General features: G+C 40.5%; 1 protein-coding gene across 3 annotated transcripts in view; it reads left to right on the top strand.

The window, feature by feature from the left end:
- filip1l (filamin A interacting protein 1-like) overlaps positions 1-23,703 on the top strand; it is an 86,075-nt gene that overhangs the window by 45,869 nt on the left and 16,503 nt on the right. The window contains exon 1 of one of the 3 annotated variants that reach the window (XM_005452361.4): positions 23,172-23,324. The exons of the other annotated variants lie outside the window; for them this stretch is intronic. The gene's annotated coding sequence lies outside the window, so the exon portion shown is untranslated. Of the gene's footprint in view, positions 1-23,171; positions 23,325-23,703 lie in introns of those variants that run through there. 3 annotated transcript variants of the gene reach the window in all.

Below are 23,703 nucleotides of genomic sequence, written 5' to 3' on the forward strand. Positions count from 1 at the left end.
TTCTTTTTTTTAATGGCAGGAGGTGAGATCATCGCCAAGCTAATTAACCAGCACAAACAGTGGTACAACAAGGACAATGGCATTGTCATAACAGCAAAACAAACACAATCCACCTTCCTCCGCCCAAAAAACTCTGAGCCGCACTCTTCCTCGAAGTCCTTTCCAGAGCGGCCCTCTCTAATGCAAACCCCAAACCTCAATTACACTGTATTTTTCCAAGATGAAATTATGCAGTCCATTTAGTTTTACTCCAAAATCTCCCATCCCGATGTCGCGTTGACCTGGGGAGGAACTGCAGCCTGAGCGAACCATAAATGGCTGGCATTTATAGCGTGTAACAGTGATGGATGGAGATGTCCGGTGGATGATGTTTTGAAGGGGTAGCAGCAGGATTTAAGATGGCTTGTGCACTTTGCCATAAAAGATTAGAGTGATGAAACCAGACTGTTGTCAGAGTCCACAGGCTGATATCTCAGGACAAATGTTTTTTGGGCCTGAAACCGAGAAAATCCTCCTGGCAGTGGCAGAGGTGCGGGAGAGTAGGCGGGTTGGGAGTATGACTAAAAGGGTGGAAAAACGGTTTAAAGGGTCTATCCAGTTTCAGGAGCCTCTCATGGCTTAGCGAAGGGGAATAAAGAGGAAGTATCCATATCAGCAAGGAGACAAGTAGGGTTGGACAGCAGTCCTGCAAAGAGGTGCGAGAAAATGTATTTTTTTGCTTTATCCACCTCAATAAATCCCCAATTCCTTATCTCACTCCCCTCTGAAAGACACTCATATTTTGTTTTATCAGTCTGCGTGTATTACAATGTCTCAGTGCCAAAGTAAAGAACGTCAGTGAGCCTTCTTCCCTCGTATCACCTATAATCTGGTTAAATGGATCTAACAATTTAAGAAGGCTTGTTGAGCATGGCGAGGAGGAGGTACGCTATCTGCGGTTTGGACACAGAGCAAACACAAGACAGAATAAATGCTATGCCTGGATCTCTCTAATTTAATGTAAGTATAGCGTGAGCTCATTCCTCAGGCGCACTCTTTTGCTTTTTTTTTTTTTTTTTTTCAAACAAAGAAAATTATGAGCTCGCATTTCGAGCAGCCGTATATTACAGCCAGTTTCGTGCTCAACCCAAAATAACATAAAAATCGGATCGAGCAGCTATTCTTTTTCTTTGCTCCGTTAGCCCCTTGGCTCAGATTCAGAGGGACAGCGCTGCATCCAAACTTTAATATTACATTTTAGATGAAGGCCTTTCTGTTCTAGCTTGAAGGGATAAAATTAAATTGATTTTAGTATCAAATTAAAACCTCATTTGGTCTGTTTGTTTTTGAGGCAAGACACAAATATATACTCAAATACAGAGGTTAGTCCTCATTTTTTAAAAAAAAATTATGGTTCCCCAACTTGAGTGCTTGGGGAGACCGAAGCAGACGTGTGATGGAAGGGTTCAAAAAATGCTTCCTTGGGTTCTCTGGGGAACTTCTGGAGGGGCTGCTGGGTGGTTGTAGAGAGTAGTAAAAAACTGGTGTTGCATAAAGAATTCCCAAAGTGTGCTTGTACATATAGAGTGTGTATAATTCTGCAAAGTAGAGCATTCAAGTACATGATTTGCTATTCAAAAGCATGACAACAGGAAGAACTTGACCACTCTTGCATGTAAAGTTTTTAACTACATCCTCGAAAAAACTGGAAAATAATTGAACTAGCATTTAGCCGTGGTGCGGTCGGAAACCAGTGACTCCGGTGGCTCGAGGCGCACAAAAACGATTTGTACGTTTGTACAGCACGCAGCTTGGCACGAGCCAAGTGTGACTGATCCATGCTGTGATAATGCCATAAGGCCAGTACAAATGAGACATCCACTCTGCAGCTGGCATGTGTGACAAAATGGAGGAAAAGTTAAGACAGAATGTCTGAATTCCCTGACTTTGTATTCCTGATACAAAGTATGGAGACACTGGGAAGAAAAGCCTTCCTTGGAACCAACACGGCCTGAACAAACATTTTTGTCATTTCTTTAAGTAGTCTTCAGGAATAGTTCTCCAGGCTTCTTGAAGGACATTCAAAGCTCTTCTTTGGATGTTTCTGCCTTTTGTTCTGTTCTCTGTCAACATGATCCCACACTGCTTCAGTAATGTTGAGGTCTGGGCTCCAGGGAGGCCGATCCATGACTGATAGTGTTCCACTGTGTGTTTTTCTATACAGGTATAATTTTACTGCATTGGGATCATTGTCATGCTGAAAAATCAGCTGTCAATCAGATGCTTTCCAGATGGTATTGCATGGTGGATTAAAGCCTTATGGTACTTTTGGTGTTCATAATTCCATCAATTTTGACAATATCTTCAACACCACTGACTGTAATGCAGCTCAAACAATGACAAAGCCTCCACTGTGTTTTACATGACTGTAGACACTCACTGTTGAACCTCTCTCCTGACCTCCCCTGTACACACTGACAATAATTTCATCCAAATATTTCACATTTGGATTCATCCTCACCTGTTGCCACTGATTGTCAGTTCAGTTCTTATGCAATGTGGCATATTCAGGCCTTTTCTCACTGTTTCCTTTCCTTAAGAATGGCTTCTTCACAGTCGCCTTTCCACTGAGGCTTCAGTAAACAGTAGATGATCAGCTGAAAGTCCAGATCCATCTTTTAGGTCTTTTATGGATTGTTTCCTGTTTTTTAAGGACATGCCTTTCAGATACTGCATATCTGTAGATATTTTTTATGCTGGATACTTCTTATTGTGTCTTCCCCTTGTACAGTTTCCTAAATTTTTTAAGGACACAGCCATGCAATGTTGAAATATCTCAACTTTTCAGCTAATAGCTCTTTGGGAATCACCTTGTTGGCGCAGAAGTACAATTTCATGTCTGTCAAACTGTGTCTTTTTTTTTTTTGACAAGCTGCTAATAACAAAGTGCCAAAAGGTTTAAAATCGGTTATTTCCTAAGTTGCAATGAATGATGTTGGTTTTGAGTTGAGTCCTCTGAGTCTGAGTCCTTTTTCAACTGCTTGAGTGATCCATAAGTCAGTGGCTCACATTACTCTGACAATGATCAGGTACAAGGACTGGATTGGATGGTTTTTCACTCATTTTTAAAGTCCAAAGAAAAACTTTGGACGTTAAGGCTATCACAGGCCTTATAGTTGGCCTATCTGTAGAAAGATAGCTGTATACCTCTACAAATTATGCGGTAAGAAAAGTTTGTCTTAATGTTGTAAATGAGAAAAAAACAGAAGCATGTGTAAAGATCCATGCAACATTGCCAGCCGATGTTTTTTGTTTGTTTGTTTGTTTGTTTTTTACATTTTTTAAATATCTTGTAAAAGCTCTCAAGACTCGGCACCCTGCCAGAGCTAATTGCACCAAAAGAAAATAAAATCACCATCAATCCTCATCATCACTGGATGTTAGTGGACAAAAAAGCTAAACCTCACGTCCCTCAGTGCTAAAATGCTTCTCTGGAATCCCTCCAGATGTGAGCCATCTGTTGTGTTCAGTCACTGAGGTGAGACTGGTCGTGTCTATCCAGACGGTGACATCACCCCGAATAGAGACAGCTAAAATCCAGCACTGTTCATTAATAACACCGCTGATCCAAGCCTTTCAGGCAAGCTCTCGGCATGAATTGAGGTGTCCCACTGGTGCACTTCATCAACAGTACAAGTGCTTTCTGCCACAGGGAGCCTAATGTGGCCAGGAGACCTGAAAACACCAAGGCCGCGCTGTACAACAGTTCCATAACACATCGCTCTGATTCTGCTTTCCAGAAGGTTTCAAATTTTATGGAGTGACATAAAGTCATGGTTAAAAGTACTTAAGAAAACTGGATCCGTTTTAAAACAGGTTGCAGGATAAAAGGTTACCCAAGGAACATTAAGAAAAGGTATCAGTTAACTGGCTTCAATGCACACACAGAGAGGTTTTTTCTGCACCCGCCATGCAGTACCAACTTGCTGATTTCTAACTGCAGATTTTTGCAATATTTTGCAATAAGACTAAAAAAAGGAAAGTATTAAAGAATGATTAAAAAAAGATCCTAGGGCTCAACATCTCACCCAATATAAAGGCTTTTTTCAGGATCCACCTTCACATTTTTATCACACTGGGTATACTTTAGTGTCCTCTATCAGTAAGTATTTCAACCCAAACTGTGATCATTTCCTTAAAAACTGTTGCTCTTAGAACTAACCAAACATCAAATAAAAATTGAGCAATAGACAAAAGAGGAAAGAACCATGAGGAGGTCCTTCTTGGACTCCAGGACCAGGGACAGTATAAAACATGGAAATATCTTCTAGGCCGAAAAATGAAGCCAAGGCGGAAGTGCCATAACCTCCTGCCTCTTTCGTGGCATGCATTTTTAATTTCTCTTTGCTATTTGGGCTCATTGGGACCTGATGAATGTAAAAACAAAGAATTATCTTTTTGCCTGATTTTGCTCTACAAGGGCCTGATATCCCCATACGAGGACATTCGTTTTAAATTTCGACAGAACAGTGGCAGTATAATGTCCTCGTAAGTGGATATCAGGCCCTTGTCAAGCAAAATTTAGTATTGTGGTCTAGACAACCCAAAATGTGATGTCCACATATGTGCACGCCATGTTCTAGGAGGTTAAACCTCCAGTCTATTTGAAGTCCACCAGATGGTGATAGCTATGGTGGCGCCCAGTCTTATAGACCTGCCCTGATCTTTGAAAACACTTTCCTGTTGGGTTTATGGTCTTTTTTTTTGTAAATCTTGTATGTATAATGTTTCCAAAAGGATTATTTGTGCTGTGAAACCACTGTGGGGTTAGCCAGTGAGCCCCTCCTGGTTACATCCTTTTTTCTTCCACTGAAGATGACGACAGTGGAGGCTTCAAAATGGGAATTCAAAAACCAGTGGGTGACATCATGGTAGCTACGGCCACCTTTTATACCGCCAGTGGATCAACGCCAAAGGACGTCAGCTCTGCTAGTTGCTATAACAAAACAGTACTGTGTGATGCCCTGAGAATGAGACTATGATGATTTTTTTCCCCCCATTTCTATTCATTAGAACATAAAACAGTTTTTTTGTTGTTTTTTTTAGATCCACTGGTCAAAACAATGTAAACAACGCAGTGTAAGTGTCTGACTCAGACAGACTTCATCAAACGTGTACAATGGAAAGCCTTGACGACACAAAAAAATGTGTGTAATTATAAAAAAAAGACATCACACACTGGTTTGTAGACCCCCCATTTTAGAGTATTAAAGTTCAGCATTTTGGCCCCTCAACAGCTCTGACTTAGTAACTGAGGAACATTGCAAGGTTGCTGAGCCCTAAAGCGTCTTCTGCTTTATCACCTATTTCACTCTAAATGGGACCACAATGCACTGAATGAATATTATGTTTTGTTCAATAGGACCTGAAACTAGAAATTGAGACTATAAACTACATAAAGTGTGTAATTGGGTCAATTTTATGACTATAATGTTAGTGAGTGGAACCCCAAGGATACACTAAATGGCATATTTCGCTCAGTGGAATAAATTAAAACTCAACAAATGTGACACAAAGAAAGTAGCTGTTTTAGTCGCCTCATACTTGATTGCATGTTTGTAATCGCTGATTAATCTTTGACCTCAAGCATTCACTGATCCTTCAGAGGGTGAAGCCACGCTGCATGCATCACTCAACAGCTAAATCACATAAATTAAAAAAAAAAAAATCCCTTGTGATATAATTTTTTTGCTCTCAAATAACACCGTGCCAACAGAAACAGATGTGGGGATGACATACGGCAATCTGTGAGAAAATCGAGCGATGACGTGGCAGCCTCGGTCTGCTTGTCTTCACATTAATTCAGAGTCAGAGACATTTTGAGGCGGGCTGCCAAGCAATTGGGATAATGAAAGCCGAACAGGAAGTGAGCAGACAATAGACAGAACTCGTGTCCAGGATCCCAAAAAACCGCCACCCATCCAGGCTGTCATAGCCCTCTGATCGCTCTGGGAGGGGAGTGATGTCACCTTAGCATACACGATAACACAGACACACACTCACAGCCCATCTAAGCAGCGTCTCGCTAAAGTAAATTCCAGCGTCACACCCCACATCCCGAATGACTATCATTTACATTCCTCCCGAACACAAAGAGGTGAGCAGCGAGTGGGAGGATCCGGGCTGAGCGAGCCATTTGGCTGGCCGGGATGGAAACGCTGAGAGGACGGAGCAGAAGGGTGAGAACAAGAGACGAAAAGGAGAGCGAGGGCAGGAGGAGAAAGGGGAGAACGGGAGGAACAATGCTGACAATAAATCATGTAAAGGAAGTTGTCATAATAGGTGGTGGTTGCTCAAGTGTCAAAATACAGGAAGGGACACATTTACAATCTGTAGCACTTGTGCAGGTAATGCTGAGCTCACTATTAGCGAACTCTTACTCAGCACACTGCGGTTTAAAGGAACAAAATAGAGGTTTTTGACAGGCCTGCATCTGACTTGGTTCTCTCACTGTTTGCTTTACTTGAGCTTGTTTTATTTCTGACTAAGCAGGCAGATCATTCTCTTTCTCTTGACACTTTCGTTAAAGATGTAACACTTTTTGGGGTCAACTTGATGAAAAGGCTGATGTGAAATGAAAAAGTGAGGTCTGAGGTCAATGATATTTGGATGCAAACTATAATGTGATATTTGGAATCTCCATATATCGGTATATCATTTCCTAAATGCTGCTAATATGATACAAAGGCAACAGTATTTTTAAGGTTTGATCTTCTTTGACCTTGATGAAGAGGTCAAGGTTCAAACTGATGTGATATTTAGAATCCCCATATATCATTTCCTATATGCCTATATGTTGCTAGTACTAACAATTGCAGTAATAGACAGCCCTATGTAGCATTATTATCACGCTGACCATCAGTCTATTGACCTTAAAGGAGAGGTCAGAGGTCAACCTTGACATGATACTTAAGTCTTTATATCAGTACTTTCACACTTAGTTTCTAGGTTTTAACGCTTTTTTGTCACTTTTAGACCAATAAATAATTAGGTTGACCTTGAAGATCTCGGTGCATGTAAGCCAAATTTTAATGGATTATTAATATCAGCCCACTCTACACGCCACAGAGTTTTATCAGAATTAATTCAAAACTTTTTGAGCTATTGTGTTTGCAGGTATGTGACTTAATCACAATTTGGACCTATTAGAAATGCAACAGGAATTTATTTGAAGTAACTATTTTAATCAACCACCATCTTGGTACCTTAGGTACTTCATAGGCTAAGTTTCATGAAGACTGATCTAGGAGGAGTTCAGGATCAGACATACAGACAAATGCTACAGTCATTATAGTAAGATGATTAGATCATTAAGATTAAAATGATGACAAATAAATGAGTTTATTACGTGATTTTCCCTTTGGGATCAAAAAAGTTATTATTATTATTAGTAATGTGAATAATGTCAGACTGAAATCATTGCAGCTGGGATCTCTTTTCTAGCTTCAAGATAAACCGCACTCTGCAATGTTTTGGTTTGTTATAATTCTACAGACTCATTGATGTATTAGTAATGCTACACTTAGTCATCCATATTTTACTGACTCATAAACTGTATATAAAAGATGGGCATAGCCAGCATGATGTTACCCACACGTGTGTGGGCATTTTGGCTAACTCCATGTTACTTTCTGACGTCTCACATGACCAGTGCAGGATAGATCTGTCTGGGATATTGAAGACATTGTGTGCTTTTGTGGTACAGACTTGTCCCAGTGATAGCATAACCCGCTTTATCATTTATTTGACTCTAAATAGGGCGACATTTTTCAAATTAACATTGTCCTGTCTTAAATAAGATTTAATATTGGCCAGTCATTTTTTGGGAAAATGTTCACTGAGGTTATAAGCAATGGACCATTTTCTCATGGACTGATTTTTTCTTGCAACCTAAAGCCCTTTAGAAAGAATGCAGGTGTGAGGCTGTTCCACACTTTGCATAACTAGAAGCTACACTTGCTAAACACTTTTTTAAAAAGTTAATGACAAATAAACAAACAGGTGCAGATAAAGGCATTAGTGCCATTGCTGGGGACTTTTTTCCATACAATATATTGCATATCAATGACTTAAATATATCTACAATCTTATGGTGAAGAGGGAGAGATACCAACCAGAAACAGTAGGGCAGGAATAATATGGCTTTGGCTACAGGGACAATACTTTTGAGTCAAGTTGGTTTTGGGCTTCTCGCAGGATTTGGAATATCACCAGACTTATTATTTAATCACAGGGCTTGTGAATAAGTCATGAGTGGTTTTGGAAGGCACTGACTAAAACCTTTTGTGCTGGACGTTTCGTTCTGCCAAATCAGCAACAGCATTTTTTTTCTACTCCTCATTTTGGTTTGACAAGTTGAATCTTCTTCCTACGTACAATGTGAACCAATGAAACTACGCCTTTATTTGTTGTAATCTGATAACATTTCTCCCCCTTGGGCCCAACAGATGATCCGTCATTTATTTCTAATCACACTAATCCCCTCACATGTGAGCCATTATTTCTGAAAAATGAAGTGTGTCATCTGAGGTCTTGCTCCTGCTTGGGAAGTGAACAGAGCCAAGGCCTTATGAGAGGGTTCAGATAAATGACGAATGAGGACATCTGGAGAATTTTGTCAGGGGTGTGTCATTGACAAAGATACTATAGAGACACGGACAGAGAGGAGGACAGATGGGCCGGCCGAGATGGTTACAGGATGATAGAGGTATCAGATGGAGGTAAGAATAGGAAATATGACAAAGAGATCTAAGAATTTAATATGTGACTCATCTACAAAACAGCATATGAGAACATACTTGACTGATATAACATTATCAATAACCTAGAGCTGAGCAGGCTGTTGGTCCACATAAATCTAATGTAGCCTAACTGTATGTAGGATTACACTGTAAATGGTTATAAGTTATGATCAGCAGGGTAACGATATAAATGCAGCTACACACTAGATTCCTTTCTGATTATACTGCCAAGTGCTTAAATACAGTGCTCGATAACATGAGGAACTGCCATTGGCATGACTTCTTACATAAACTTGTAAATGTTAGGGTTTTGACGTAATCTAACCAAACGCTTGTATATCCAAGGTGGAAGTTTTCCAGAGGCGTTAGGGGATTTTTTTTTTTTAATGAGGTAACAACCCATTTTTATCTGAACTGGGCATGGAAAGTAGGCAGCAATCTTTGCAGCTGGAAAATTTAGCCAACTTAGGAGGTGCAAAAAAACTACATTTCCTATAATGGCCACATGAGGCAGGCGAGTTTCAAACACCCTGTTACAATTCCCGACTCTGGAGAAGAAAAAAAATGCTTACAGCCTGACAGAAAACCACAAAATTTCCCCATTTTTCCTTTGGTGAAATACCCTTTTTTAATTGTATTTTGTGATTTAAACCTACCACTTTATTTATGAGTATGGCTGCCCTTAACGGCAACTGGGAGATGTAGCCTCTTTGATTGACGGGTGTCTCGCATGGAGCTGTAGATGCCAGACCTGAGGGGTTTTCTATGAAGGAAGTTCAGTATAGTCGGGCTTTCTTTGTGTTAGCTGGCTTGATGAAACTCCAAAACTTGGACATAATGGGTATCACGCCGTTGCTTATCAGCTTTTTCTGCTATCTATAAAGAATATGCAAAACATAATGGCTCCACATTAGAGCTTGAAACTTGAAAGTGAATACATTTAAAGATTAAAGTTTCCTGGGGCATAACCAAAGAAGACGTGGAAATCGGTTTAGTTTGGCGCCAGATGGAAGTGAAATTAAATTTATTGATGAACTCTGTATCAATGGCCTGATCAATTTTCTGATGTGTGTTCTATTACCTGCAGTTCCAGCAGTGTAAAAGAGACTTCCTGACAGATTAGAATAAAGTAGAAAAACATTTATACAATTTCTGGTTTTGAATTCATGCAGACACTAGTGACAGTGTGATGCATAGTGTACACTGTTGTAACTACAGCAGCCCTTCATTTGTGACTGTGGCAGCAGAGAATCTACATTAACATTAAAACAGGATGCAAATAAAAGAATCAGTGAAAATGTGGCACTTCCAGTGGATTTTAAAATTAAACGTCAAACATAAACTGTTTTCAAACACATGGACTTAGCCAGGTAAAAAGCGGCCCACTTACACCCCTCAGATTTCTTAACTTTGTGGTGAATAACTGGAGCTACAGATTGTCTGTACTGTGCTTTACTTTTTCCTCAGTGAATTATATCATATTATTTGAATGTCACCTTAGCAAAAGCATGCGTCCAAGCAAAGCACCAAGCCTGCTAACCTTAGCTGCAAACCTAGCACTCCATATTCTTGTCCAAATATATGAACTGCTGGCTCTTAAAACAACAAGAACAATAAATATTCCCTTCAAAGCCAGCAGATGACATCTTATCAGGTCATTCAATGCTATAAACATCGCTCTCTTAAATATGATTGATTGGATAAAGTTGAAGATCCAATGCTAGAAAAACATGTATCGTTTAAAACAGATTCAAAAGGAAAAGAAAAAAAACCACATAAATCCACTGCTGTTGAAAACAACAACAAGTAAAAGGACTCAGTGCCGTGGCCACAGAAAAGACTGCGCTAGGCCAGCTTGACACCGTACAAGGAAGGGACACTTCGATTCAGCCACGATGAGGCCTACTTCCTGAATGCCAAATGTGTGTTCTCATTTCTGTTACGTAAAACAGTTGTTTTTTTTGTCCAACTTTGCCGTTCATCTCCACTCTGACAGCCTTTGGATGCGTCACTTTATTTAGGCCAGTGTTGAAATAACAATGTGATGACACCCGTTATCATGGGACCATATTTCCCAGAGGACTGGGCTTATTTTCCATTAATGCAGTTGTGAAAGGGTGACCAGATTAGGAAACCCATTTCCTGTGTTTAAAAATGCTGGACAGTGCACGTCAGAGAAAGAGTGAATGAGTATCTGAGTAGGAGTTTGGCCATGCCGCACTGATGGCAGATTTGAGAATTTCCTCTGCTGTAGGTCTCCTATTCAACAGAAGTCTATTTTCCCTAAACTGTTATGAAAAGAGTAGGTGGCTAAACTGAAAATTATGTTTGTATTAACTCAGAGAAATGAGCTAGCGTTTACTCCAAGCACCTTGAATTCAGCTGGAATGACCTTCAAGTAAACTGCTGCTTTCATTTCTTTTAAACTGCTCCCCTGGATGGTGGTCACACTGTAATTTTTTCCTCAGGTTAAACCAGCATTTAAATGCAGCATATACGCTCCCTCTTAAACACAACCTCCGCACTGAAGGCTCAAGTGCGGCTATCTTTAACTGCGTAAACACAACCTTTGTTTTGGTGAAGGCTCGGGGGCTGCTTATCACAGAGGTAAGGCTGGGGATGTTAATGCTGCCCCTGGGAAGGCAAACATTAAGAGATTACCCAGGTAGTGGTTGCACTGTTAGTCAAATGGCAGCTTCCTCCTGCTTATTAATTATCTTGAATAAACAGTCTCCCAACAAGTTCGAAAATTTATGAGACAGGCCTGCAAACACACCTTTTATAGCTCAAAAGAATAAGATTACCTGGTAGGTCTATGGGTGGGAAAAAGACAGGCTTTAGTGCCACAGACCAGAAAGCAGCTCTTGTATGCTTCCACGGACTGTTTGATATGAATGCTAATCCACCAGGAAACCATCAAAGAGCGTCTGGAGGCACCCCGCTCACCTGACAGCTGGGCAGATTGTGCATGTGTGTGCCACTTCCTTTCTTCCTGTGAACTGGCCGCCACCTTACGAGATCTGTGGTCAGTTGTTTCTCTAATGTCATTGCTAGAGTTGTCAGTGAATCTGAATGGACTCATCATCATAAATATGTGTAAGTTTAATAACAAGAACCTCATTTAGAGGCTCAAATTTCTGTTAATAGTGATTCCTCAACCAGGAATATATATGACCTTCTTTTCTCAGCCAGAACATTGAAGGTGGCTGTGAATGGGTCTTCCAGTTTGGCAATAACCCAAAAACTATTGACTGAGGCAACAAAGGAGTGGCTTAAGAAGAAGCACATTAAGGTCATGGCGTGACCTTGCCAGTCTCCAGACTTCAATCTTGTAGAAAATCTGTGGAGAGATGAAGCTTGATTGGCCAAGTGATAGCCAAGAAACTCAAAGGTCATGTGTTGTTTGGAGATTAAACACGTATTTGAGTCACTGACATGCTAATCAGTTTTTAACTTTTATGTAATATGTTTCTTCTGGATTTTTGGTTGATATTCTGTCTCCATTTAAATGAAACTAACATTAAAATTACAGAGCTTTCATTTCTTTTTTTCTTTTTTTCCAAATTCACCCGTGGATCAAATAATTATTTGCCCCACTGTATTATCAGTAAGCTGTAATCTTCCACCTTACACTGGCACACCTAACATCAATCTGAGTAACAGCCCCTGTGTTCACGGGCTGCAGTCCTTTATGTAAAACCAGCTGGTATCGAGTTCTTGCCATTCTGTACATGTAATGGCTGGTAGTTGATGTGTGGCCCCGGGGCTTTGAAATCCACCACGTCTGAGCAAACACAGATCGCCAACATCCCCCTTAAATGTTTGCGATTTACCCCATAGTCCAACAATTTTGAGGGGTAATGATTATCAGCTGTACCAATTGAGGGTATCAGACACACGCCTGCCCTGCTGACTGAGATCACACATACACACACAAACACTTGTACACATCTCGCTTGATTTCTCACTACAAGTGCGATCCTTTTTTTAGGCAATAGCTGTTGTTAGTTTGTAAATTACAGCCTCTCTGTCTGGCAGAGCTTCACTCTGAAGCAGCCGTGATTGATTCCTGCTCATAATCTTATATGCCTCCATGGTGGGATGACGTGTTTTACCTGCTATGCACTGGCAATTAAATTGTTTCGTAACTAAAGGACAGCGCACAAAAACCACAAAGCCTTTTTTTGGGTAGTAAAAATGCCTTAGGTGATACAAAATCTCCCCAAGGGAAAGAAGAGGTAAAACGTCAGGGTTATCGCCAACCATCACTTTCCAGTCAACAAGCTGATGGATTAGACATAAACTGAGGACCAAATAGTCTTCACTGTATGCCAGCAGCATGCACAGTAATTAAAAAGTATAGTAAAGGCAAAAAAAAAAAATGCAGGCTATACAGGGGGAACCCAACCACAGGAGGATCAAGCTCACTTTTAACATGCAGTTACAGATATCTGGATTCTACAGTATGTCATCACAACAATAAGCGAAAGGCCTTCAGCCAGAGAACGGCCATAAAACCCAAGTTTGGCCATAAAAGGCCAGCAAACATCCACATGGGATTTTTTAGGCTGGCAATCCAAATCATGTTCCATTTTAACAGAGCTCATGCCGAGGCCTGCGCTAAGATCAGAAACAAGAGACAGATGGAGGTGGTGGACAAAAATAGGGAAAAACTGGTGAAGCAGAGGAGGAAAAAGAGGAGAGTGACAAATATGACGAAGGTTAAGGAGACACGGGTTAGACGCAAAAATGAGACAACCCAGTGCAAGATAGACCTTAAAAGGAGGAGGTGGAAGAGGAGGAAAGCTGACATATGGATTTGATTTCAAGGCGATGATGTCATGTATGTATGTCAGGTAATCAGCCCCTGGGCTGTGTGTATTGTACACGCACATGTGTGTCAGACAGCCCTCGAGTGCGCTGGGCAAGACCGGGCCTTGTCCGTGATGGCTGCGGAGAGGCTGTCTGATGTGCGGCAGAAACCACACTCAGTGGAGAGAGTGACTGTGTGTCTTTGTCTGACTTTGTCTGCTTCTGCTTCATGTAGACGGTTGATCAGATCCTTAAACATATTGCTACAGGGCAAAAAATGTGCACATGTGTTATTTGAAAGAAAAAAGCACTCTGTTTTATCTCTGGTTTCCATCTGGTTTGGACATTAATGGTTTTATCAGATTCATACCTTGTATCAGGCACATATATGCACAAATATGCACTCAGAAGCACTTCCCTGCTCCCCTGTTATCTGTGCAACAATTTAACAGCACTGGGAAACCTTACATTTAAAAGTAAATTGTTACAATATACCTACAGAGCAATAACTGCAAGCCTGTTAATTTCCCTTGTAGTGACAGCTTTAGATGAACTAAAAGTTAGCAGCTGCTGTTCAGGACGGGCCTCGACGGTCCAAGTTTGCCCAATAAAGTCACTGCATCCCCTCAACTGAATTCTACTTACATACTTAAACTATAAGTTACACTAATTCATGCAATTTGGAAAAACCTAAACACCCACACCGCCAATATCACCAATATTGGCCCTGTATTTACTTGTTATTGGATCAATACCAAAATTTGCAGTATTATGCACGGTATAGTGCAGTACAGCATTACTCTGTGAATCTAAAAAGAGGTCTTTCATCAGCTTGTCAGCTGGTTTTAAAGCATGATACTGTGCACTCACAGTCAGCTGTACGACTGCATGGTGAGTTCATGGATCCACTTCTGCAACTAGAAAAAATGCTTCCCCTGTGTGTCTCCAGCTTTCAGTTTAATTCAGTTAAATTTGATCTATATAGGGCCAAATCAGCCTCGAGGTGCGTCATGTTGTAAGCTATTATGTGTATTATTATGTTTTAATGTGAGTGTCAGTGGTTTTATCTTGTGTTTTCCCCTTTTGTTTCTGTACAGCACTTTGGGCAAACCTTCTGTTTTTAAATGTGCTATATAAATAAATTGGATTTGGATTTAAATACAGTAACACAGAGAAAAGCTTTGCATCTGCAATCTAAGACAGATATTTTTGCATTTTTTAGAACTGTGGCTACATTTCTCTGACTGTACGATATTATGTATGGTTGTGATTATGCACAGAGTGTGTGTGAGTGCAGGTGCATGGTTTTTTTTTTTTTAATGGAATAGCAAAATGACTTGAGTCGATCCCCCCCCCGTCAAAGTTGCCCGTCCAGTTCATGTGGTCTGCTGCTGACTGTGGTTCAGGAGCTCTGTCACCTGCACAATTCTGTGGAGCTGTTCTTAGTTTTCAAATGCTTTGTGTAAATGTCATGTGTCTGACACACACTTATTATCACCCTGACATAATTTGTATTTCACTGTGATGTTATTCTCATTCTTTTCCCCCACAAATTTGAAGTAATTTTGCTACCTGTGCTTCGGAGTTGATAAAAGACTTTGATTTTGGTTATGCAGATCCATGTGCAAAGACAAACCACAATTCAGGAAGTCTACTTAGTGATGAAAGTTTCATTTCAAGCTGCACCTAAATTTACAGAAGAAAGGAAAATGATCTTACAAAACAGGAACAAAAAAGGAATGCACAATATCGTTAAATAATCTTTAAATAAAACATTTTTTGCATAAATATATTTTTAAAAATCATCTGGTCCTAAGCAACATCTAAAATGATTTAAATCTAACCTGAGGTGTGAAACCTGTGATAGATTTCACCATTTCATTGTATATTTAAACAAAATGAAGCTGAAATACAGAAGCATCATTCAGTAGCTTCTAGAGCCACCTTTGTCATTTTATCAGTCTGTTACATCATTGTAGGGGAATTTGGGTCCTCTCTTCTTTATAACATCACTTCATTTTCCACCACAGCATTTCAGTCAGGTTGAGGTCTGGACTTTGACTGGTCAGCTATTCGGTTGTAGATCCAGGACAGATGTCCTACAATACTAGTCTAGAATACTTTGACATGCAGAGGAGTTCATGGTTGACTCAATGACTGCAAGGTGTCCAGGTCCTGTGGCTGCAAAACAAGCCCAAATCACCACACCTCCACTACCGTGCTTCAGACTATATAACACACTATATGAGACGCAGCTCTTGGGGTTTTTTGCAGTTACTCTGAGCATTGCACAGTCTGACCTTGGGGTGAATTTGCTGAGACATTCACTCCTGGAAAGGCTGACACTTTTCTTAAATGTTTTCTGCTACTTAATAATCTTTCTCATTACAGAATGATTTCAAATCATTTGGAAATGGCCTCATAACCCTGCCCACATTTATGGGCAGCAATAACTGCTTTTCTAAGCTCACTGCTGAAGTCTGTCCTTGGCATTGTGTTAACACACGCCAGAGCAGCAAACTGCCCAAACTTGTTTTGTAGTTTATCTGAGGTCATATTACCTCATTTCAAGACCTGGTGATTATTTTTATATTTGGATACATAAAATGTTAGAACTGAAACTCGGTGTGCTTCCCTTTAACCACGTAAATAACAGAACCAGCTGATTTCATGTGACTTATGTGTCATGCATCTTTCAAACATTCCTTAACCAATACTTGTACACCTCAGCCAACTTCAAACTCTGAAAATAAGGCTTTACTTTTCCTCCACAGCTGTAGGATAAACAGTACAATTCAACTGTTCTTGTTTTGATGACAAAGATGTATCATGTTGAGAGAGACAATCCCCAGTCAGAATCACACCGGAAACCATGATAGTGTCAGTCTGAACAAAGCACTAGAAAGCAGGCCATCAGTCTTTCAGACCCACTAATGCTTCATGTACGAGATAAGCACATCATGTGTCATTCGTACACATCTGGAATTCCCACTAATACCAGGTCCAAAAGAATATGTCGAAATGGCAGAAGACCGTGCCTTGAGACTGGATGAGTTCAAAAAGCACACGTTGCTCATCCAAACCAAATCCCAAACCTTTATTCTTCTGTGTATTGTCAGCGCTATAGTCATTCCACTGAGGTTGCATAACACCTCTTCATCCCCACACTATTTGTCATTTGGCAGAGGCTTGTCACAGCAAACATGTTTGTGTGGCCCGCTCTTGTGTTTGATCCTCGACATCTGTTTCAAGTGTACAGTACTCAGGGCTCCGAATAGGTCCTGATTTAGAAACAGGGTCTAATTTTGGATGACCGAATTGTTTGTTCCAAGAACAAACACTTTATTGCAGGGAAATGGAGAAAAACACATCGCTATAACAGATCGTGCTGATGGTAATCCGTCACACTAAGTATTGCACCGTGCAGATTTTCAAAAGGTTGAAAAAAACATCTCGTCTATGAAATGAGTGAAGACTTCAGTCTCAGAAAAGTAGGCAACAATGTCTTTCTGCTTATGCTTTAGATTCTCATCTCTTTGGTCTTTGGCTGTCGAGTAACATGTGAAAATTCCCATGCAGAAAACTCTACCCAGTCCCTCTCTCTTGTTGGTGATATATAACCTGTTCAAGACACCAAACAAAATCATTTGTGTGTCAATTTGTGTGTTTGCACAGGCAACACGAAGAACTTCCTGACCAGAAAGACATGCTATCTTTGGCTTCTACCAACACTCTTTGCACAGACTTGCTATCCAGACGTTTTCACACAGCCTCATTCATTGTCCTCCAACAACAGTCTCCTCCAATTGGTTAAAAAACACTGTGATTAATTGGGAAAATTTTTTTTTAACATAACTTGTTGGGCCACATGTTTTGAGTTTACTTCCTTTTAGGAATTCGTGAGTCGTGTCTGGCACCCGCTGCGACTCACGAACGTTGCTCCGTGCGCTATTAATGAACAGACATCGACTCAGATTGTGTATGCTGGCATCCGCTGTATCGGCTAAATTAAATTTTGCTTGGAATACGCCACTGGACAAAGTTTGGGTTTTACATTTCCGGCCTTAAAGTTGTCCAGACTCCGGTGAAAACGCTTCCTAGATGCTTGTGGCCTTGAACGCTAACTCAATTTGAATGTAAAAGCCTTGTTTCCAGTATTATTGCATGGTCAATGCACAATTACATCCTGTGATGGCAGAAATAAATGATAGTACCGACTTTTCCTCATACTGCATAGCGTTCAGCTGACAGGAAGGGTCATAAAGTCAGATGGGCGTGTAGATTGAACACTTGCGAGCCTTTAATCTGTATCCTGGTCATCAAGGAAGTTTAACATGGTCATATTTTTAACATATTAATCCTGCCCTACTGTCGCTTTAAATTTACCCAGGAAATCCAGTTCCTTTAGCTCAGTTGGCAGGGCTTGTAACATTTAGCAACAGTGACCTCAGCCATTGTGAAGCCATGACATATTGTATTTAGCGGGCAGGAGACAGGAAGACTCTTGCCCTCGTTATTCCCTTACACTGCTGGAATCACTTATAACTGCGACTGCCTGAAGCACGTACTCGTAGAACATGCTTTGTGTTTTTACAAACTGTTATGTAACTAATTTGCTGTCTGCCATGCATTGTCACCTTACACCGAGCATGAAACCCTGCCGTTCTCACACCATGTTTGTCAGGACCTAGCTATGTCACTCGCTCAAATGCTCCTGAGGTGTCACCACTCCTATTGTCTTCAATATACTGGGCACATTTATTCCCACGAAAAACTGGGACACTGACAGCTTAAGCTTAACCTCACTTAAAAATTAAATTTGCCCCCCTCATGTGACAATAGGTGACACACTGTGGCTTCTGTCTTCAGTTAAAGGCTGAGAACAGCCCGATGAGAAAAAAATAAAGACGTTGGCGTTATGAGCCAAACAAAGCGCCACGGATAAAGACTGATGTGCGCTGACTTAAGCTGTGATTACATCACAGTGTGGAAAGCCATTGTTTTGTTTGTGGAGCCATTAGCTTAAGCCACTTTTCACCACACAGGTAAGATGTTTAACCACCCAACCGTTGCTTCAGACATTCTCATAACCTGGCTCTGTCCAAAGGCAGAGCTCCAATGTGTAATCTTTACACTTTGGATTTCGAGAAGATAAATAAGTAAATAAGTTGTGGAAAAATATGCTGGGAAGCAGATGTTGTTTGCTGGGCCATGATGGCTGCTTTAGTTTCTATGTTCCAGCCTCCAGATTCATATTTAATAAAAACATATCATACAAGTTTATTTTACTAGAGAAAGTAGTTCTGATAGCAGCACGGTGGCACGGTGGTTAGCACTGTTGCCGCACAGCAAGAAGGTCCTGAGTTTAATTCCACCATCAGGCCGGGGCCTTTCTGTGTGGAGTTTGCATGTTCTCCCCGTGTTTGCGTGGGTTCCCTCCGGGTACTCCGGCTTCCTCCCACCGTCCAAAGACATGCAGTTTGAGGGGATAGGTTAATTGGATAATCCAAATTGTCACTAGGTGTGAATGTGTGAGTGAATGTGAGCGTGAATGGTTGTCTGTCCCTGTGTGTTAGCCCTGCGACAGACTGGCGACCTGTCCAGGGTGTACCCCGCCTCTCGCCCTATGACAGCTGGGATAGGCTCCAGCGCCCCCCGCGACCCTGGAAAGGATAAACGGAAGCGAATGGATGGATGGAAGTAGTTCTGATGTGTATAGGAGACATTTCTCCCCATACTCAGATCACTCGAAATACACCAGTCCACTAAGTGGGGAAAACTGTAATACTAAACCCCCCCCCATCATCAAAAGCAAGCCTAAAAACAGACAGATATCCAATTACATAGCTAATCATCTTACTTAAGCCTTCTTTCTATTTCTGCAGGAGACTAAACAACAAATGACTGGATTATATTTAATTGGATATGACTCAAGAACATTAACTGCATCTCAATCTCAATGTACTCTTGCTGCACAGAACAAAACTTCTACTAGCTCGCTCTAAATTTGTAAAATGTAAGTTTCTTACATATAAAGTATTCATTCTTATTTTGTTGTGCATTCAAACGACTATCCACTGCAGACAAACCTACAGTGAGGGAAACTTTGCTTTTTAACCATATTATAGTCCCACTCTTTGTCTGTATTTAATGCAGTTTGCACACACAACACACATTGTTTTTACTAATGAGCTGCTTTTTTAGTTTTACATATAAATTGAGCGAAATATGATCATTTTAGAAAAGAATGGTACATCAATACACTACTAACTTACATATACTAGGCTATATGCAGTCATGATCAGAGATGGGAAGTAACGCGTTACAAGTAACACGCTACTGTAATCCAATTACTTTTTTCAAGTAATGAGTAATGTAAGGGATTACTATTGCAAATAAGGTAATTAGATTACTGTTACTTTCCCGTAAGCACGCCGCGTTACTGCGTTACTAAAACCGTGATTTTTTTGCGAGACTGTCTCATGACAATGACGGAAGCGAGTGCGACGTTCGTGCCAACAGCTGTGTGCAGATCAACAAAGGATAATATATCGAGTGCGGAGAGAGTATGAGCGTGCAGCTTTTAAAGTGTGGAAGTACTGACCTTACTTTGAGTTTGATTCCGTAAAAAGTGACAAAAACATTAGCGTCCGCTGTTCACTGTGTGTGAAGAAAACTTCTTTTTACAGCGAAAAAACCCCTTAACTTCCGAGCAAGCGCCGAGTGCGCTACCACGGAATGGGAAATTCACAGACAAACTCGCGGATTCTTCCACTGACCGCTGCGGCACCTGCACCAGGGCAAACATCCGCCTGCTATACAGGTGAAAATGGAGCAACAGGACCGCTGAGTCTTTGATTTTATTTATTTTCTGCTGTGTTTCACTTGCATTTATTTGAAAGACTGAGTGTAAACACAAAATAATATTTTATTTTATATGCTGGAATGTGCAGAAAATAGGTTTAAATGTTAAACAAATTTCTTCCAGTCAGAGAATGTTGCATATAATTTAATTTTTGCTTGATGCATAAAGTTAAAAGATTAAAACTAATAAAACGAGTTTTAAAAAGAGACTTTTCCATTTGATTACATGTTGTATGATGGATTATGCAGAAAAAGTAGAATTGGGCTGAAAGATCTATCGCTTTATCACCTATTCAGGTTGTAAATCGTGTTTTTAAAAAGTACCTAAGTATCTGAGTAACTAAGTAATTAATTACTCTTGAAAATAAGTAATCAGTAAAGTAACGGGAAGTAATCAGTAATTAGTTACTGATTACTTTTTTCAAGTAACTTGACCAACACTGGTCATGATAAAATCTTGTATGCTAGCTTGTATGCTAGCTAGCAGCAACTGTATTACCATAGCTATTTTAAATGAATAACCTGAGGTTCAAATGAAACTAGGAATGTAGCCAGAACTAATGTTAATGATACCCTACACTATGTTGGCTACCCTAACCTAGGTAACATAGGCAGCATATAAATCGAGCGCTCTAGTCTATCCTTATGCGCTGAAGAAGGAGGGTGCCCACAAGCACAGGACAACTATATGTGGAAGTTGGTGACCAGTTGCTGCAATTGAGGTTTTGCAGACATGTGACCACAAACCACACGATGGTAGCTTGTGTGCCATTTTTGAAGTGTAAGAATCATTGTGACAATATAGGATCGAGTGAATAAGACCCCAGTCATGCAGGCCTACAGACCGGTCAGTGACCGCCTGGCACGTGTATTCCCCAACCAGTTGGCAAAATCCTCCCAGTGATTGTTTTGGGTGCTGGGATATTGCTGCGGTTGTAGTTTGAGTGGAAGTGACTGACTTGCCCAGCCACTCTCCAAGCTGTAGTGAAACTGCAAAGTTGGACGCAAGGCGAATCCAGTTTGTGTCACACTTTTTCAAGTTTATTACTGCTGAGCTTATAGTTAGTATTTGTAGAGAAATAACTACAGGAAATCTTAGCAATCCTCTAACAACAAAACCAATTACAGGAGGTTTTTGGTACTGCTTCTTTACCCAATGACAGCCAGCAATGCCCAGGAACTTCTGTAATCAGTTGGTGAATACACATTTTCCCAACCGGTGATTGTATCATGTCCAACTATTCATCAGTTGCCCACATGATGTCACATGAGATACCTCAATAGCTCCACCCTGACTCATTGATAAGAAAAGCAGTAAAAGTCGGGTATGGAAGTACTTTGTGTTGTGGGTGGATGACTGAGGGGTGATAATTGATTTAAAAAAAGACAATATACAAATGATTCTTTTGTACTTTTCAGACAAAGGAAAGAGATATTTCCAGTTTAGCGAAGCACCTAAAAAAATGGCATCCAGATGTGTTCAATTCAGCATACAACAATATCCAAAATATTATCATTCTTATCCTGAAATACACATGTTTATTTGAGATAGCTGGAACTGCTGTTGCGAAATCAACTTTGTTCTGTCGGCTCAGATGTTTGCAATGACTAACATTATATAAATGCTTATACTGACACAATGTACCCAACAAAAAACAAGACTTGTTTTGGCATCGTATTGGGTAAATCAAGCAAATCTACTCATATTGGTACAGACCCCCCCAAAACTTCAAAATTAAGATCAAACGATCCTTTTCCTTTTCAACAGAATTAACAGAATCCCACTGAGCATGTGCTGAGAAAGCATCGGTACTCCAGCCATTTCCTAACTGTACTAAATGAGGTCGTAACAATTAGCTCTCTACTACTTTTACATCTGACATTTATGAAAAATTGCAAATAGTACTTAAAAGTTAAAAAAAAGAAGAAGATCTGACTGACATAATGGGCCGTGTTTGTTGAAAGAACAGGTCAGTACTTGGTAACTAAATCTGCCATTATGTGCACAAAAACACTGCCTAGGGAGAAGAAACTACATTTTATGTTTTTTCATCACTCTAATATGCTTGAAACTAAATAGGTTTTAACTCGAGTTTCCATAATACAGCATACTAACCATGCTCACCGCTCCGTGACACTAAACAGGTTCTGCTACTAGGTGGCTATAAGGGAAGCACTCCCTGAGTTTAATCAGCATCGCTAACAAACCTTTTGAGAGACTAAATGTCAGGGGATCTCTTAGGCGTGGGCTGTGTATACATTTCACAAAGATACAGTATGCGTTACAAGTCTTGTCATGTTCTCCAGCACTGGTCTCAGTTACAAATCTGCATCCAAGAATCTCTTATTAACTTTGCAAGCTGATTATTTTTTTCCCCTCTTCTCCCTTGGCTGAAAAACTGAGTTAAGCTGACAAGACCCATAAGGACATACTGCAACTCGAACTTTTCATCTCTCCTCGCTTACTGCTTGGCCTCTAGAGCACTGACAGACCGTGCAGATATTTCACACATTGCATACGACAAGGCATACCTTTTCCCTTCTTTTTTTTTGTGCCACAACCTTTAGTTAAACAGTTACTCCAGCAGGCTTGCTCAAGCGCAGTTACACATGCGAGCAAGCACACCCCCTTCTTGCGAGCCTCTGCAATGCAAAGCTCCATATAAGGACATGTTGATGATGTAATGGTCCATAGGCAGGGAGCACATCCCTTATTGTTTGGTCTGACTGCAGGAATGCCCACATTACTGCTACTAAGAGACTGAGAATCAGAGAGAGAGTGCAGGAGAGCCGAGAGCCCGGGTGTTGTACGGCAAGTTGATCATGAGCTTGTGGCAGTAAAGCTGGGAGAGAGAGCCGCTGGCACAGGTAGGCACACAAAACATTGCCTTTGAGGAGAAGAACTTTCAAAACTTTAAAAGAGCTGCTCCCTTGATGAGCCTGAACGCGCACAGATTTTCAGGCTTGCATCTTGTCATTCTGGTTGTTCTTTTCAATTATATTTTGTGTAGTTACTGTAAGTTACATCTGAAATGCGTCTTCTTTAAAACAGCTACAAAGGAAAATTAAGACATTAGATTCTACTTAATTAGACACCATTGTGGGGATTTTAATTCCCAAGTACCTTTTTGCATATTTGCTGAGAAATTCTTATAAAAGTTGAATGAATTTAATAGAAATGATCGGAAAGGAGCACTTAATATGACAACTAAAATATATAGACTGTAAAATTAGGGAAATCTAAGGT

Source organism: Oreochromis niloticus, linkage group LG23 (assembly GCF_001858045.2).
Source record: "Oreochromis niloticus isolate F11D_XX linkage group LG23, O_niloticus_UMD_NMBU, whole genome shotgun sequence".
Taxonomy (NCBI): Eukaryota; Metazoa; Chordata; class Actinopteri; order Cichliformes; family Cichlidae; genus Oreochromis; species Oreochromis niloticus.